This window comes from Lampris incognitus, unplaced genomic scaffold (assembly GCF_029633865.1).
Source record: "Lampris incognitus isolate fLamInc1 unplaced genomic scaffold, fLamInc1.hap2 scaffold_49, whole genome shotgun sequence".
In the NCBI taxonomy this organism is placed as follows: Eukaryota; Metazoa; Chordata; class Actinopteri; order Lampriformes; family Lampridae; genus Lampris; species Lampris incognitus.
In genome coordinates, this window is record NW_026611451.1 from 965,001 (window position 1) to 967,500 (window position 2,500).

Below are 2,500 nucleotides of genomic sequence, written 5' to 3' on the forward strand. Positions count from 1 at the left end.
ACCCTTCTGTCCTGACACTCTTCTCCACCCACTCCACCCTGCCTGCCCGTCTGCCTGCCTGCCTGCCTGCCTGCCTGCCTGCACTCTCTTCTTCACCTCTCTCCTGCACTCCCCGTTACTTTGGACAGTTGACCCCAAGTATTTAAAGTGAAATGCCTTTGTCACCTCCTCACGCGTAGGTATTCCGTCTTGCTCCTACTGACTTTCATTCCTCTTCTCTCCAGTGCATACCTCCACCTCTCCAGGCTCTCCTCACAATGAACTGCACCCTACTGTCGCTACAGATGACAATGTCATCCGCGAACATCATCGTCCATGGAGACTCCTGCCTGATCTTGTCCGTCAACCTGTCCATCACCGTTGCAACCAAGAAAGGGCTCAGAGCCGATCCTTGATGTAATCCCACCTCCACCTTGAACCCATCTGTCATTCCAACCACGCACCTCAGCATTGTCACACTTCCCTCATACATAGCCTGCACCACTCCTACATACTTCTGTGCAACTCTTGACTTCCTCCTACAATATCACACCTCCTCTCTCGGCACCCTGTCGTATGCTTTCTGTAAATCTACAAAGACACAGTGCAACTCTTTCTGGCCTTCTCTATACTTCTCAATCAACCAACCTTTTCTCTCTCTCTCTCTCTCTCTCTGTCTCTCTCATTTTCTTCATTTATCAGCCCGTCAAAGTAGTCCTTCCACTTCGTAGCACACTCTCCTCGCTTGGCAGCACATTTCCATCTGTATCTTTGATCGCCCTAACTTGTCGCACATCCTCGGCAGCTCGGTCTCTCTGTCTAGCCAATCTGTACAAGTCTTTTTCTCCTTCCTTAGTGTCTAACCTGTCATACAGCTCACCGTACGACTTTTCCTTTACCTTTGCCACCTCTCTCTTTGCTTTACGCTGCATCTCCTTGTACTCCTGTGTACTTTCTTCATCTCTCTGACTATCCCACTTCTTCTTTGCCAACCTTTTCCTCTGTATACTTTGCTCTACTTCCTCCTTCCACCACCACCACCACCACCACCACCGCCAAGTCTCCTTGTCTTCCTTCCTCTGTCCCGATGACACACCAAGTACCTTCCTAGCTGTCTTCCTCGCTATTTCTGCAGCGCTTGCCCAGCCATCTGGCAACTCTTCACTACCACTCAGTGCCTGTGTTAACTCCTGCCTGAACTCCACACAACAGTCTTCCTTCTTCAACTTCCACCATTTGATCTTCGGCTGTGTCTTCACTCGCTTCCTCATGTTGGTCTCCAAAGTCATCTTACAGACCACCATCCGATGCTGCCTAGCTACGTTCTCCCCTGTCACCACCTTGCAGTATGCAATCCCTTTTACATCGCGCCTTCTACACAAGATATAGTCCACCTGTGTGCACTTTCCTCCACTCGTATACGTCGTCACCCTGTGCTCCTCCCTCTTCTTGAAATATGTATTCACCTCAGCCATTTCCATCCTTTTCGCAAAATCGAACACCATCTGTCCTTCCACATTTCTCTCCTCGATTCCATACCTTACCATCAACTCCTCACCACCTCTGTTCCCTTCAGCAACGTGTCCATCGAAGTCCGCTCCAATCACCACTCCCTCCTCCTTGGGTACCCTTTCCACCACGTCGTCCAACTCAACTCCAGAATTCTTCTTTTTCGTCCATCTTACACCCGACTTGCGGGGCATATGCGCTGATAACCGTCAGCAATACACCTTCGATTTCCAGCTTCATAATCCTCACTCTGTCTGACACTGTGTTCACCTCCAGCACGCTCTTGACATACTCTTCCTTCAGAATGACCCCTACCCCATTTCTCCTCCCATTCGCACCATGGTAGAAGAGTTTGAACCCACCTGCGATACTCCTGGCCTTACTCCCCTTCCACCTTGTCTCTTGTCACCTTTCTTCTTTCCATCACGTCAGCCAGCTCTCTCCCTTTACTAGCCATAGTGCCAACATTCAAAGTTCCGACTGACTCTCACCTCCACACGCCTACCCTTCCTCCTCTCTAGCTGCCTCTGGACATGCCTTCCCCCTCTCCTTTTCCTTCGCCCAACAGTAGCCTAGTTTCCACCGGCACTCCGCTGGTTAACAGTACCGATGGCGGTCGTCGGTAACCCGAGCCTCGACCGATCCGGTATGGAAATCTTATTTATGATCCGCATATTTGATTTGGCAAAGATTTGACGCCGGATGCCCTTCCTGACGTAACCCTCCCCATTTGTCCGGGCTTGGGACCTGCACTAAGAATGCACTGGCTTGTGCATCCTCAGTGGCTGGGTTGCACGCTTTTCTATGTTTGCCCCTCACTTTTGTGGCGTGAACTATCAATTCTAGTAATACAGGTGTGTTTATGTTAGGTATCACAGACACACGCACACGCACAATATATGTCCGAAAGTATTGACATAACTGACCATTACACCTACAGGAGCTTTTCTGACATCTCATTCTGAATCCATAGAAACCCATATTCCACGAAGCTCCCGGCGCACAGTTTTGG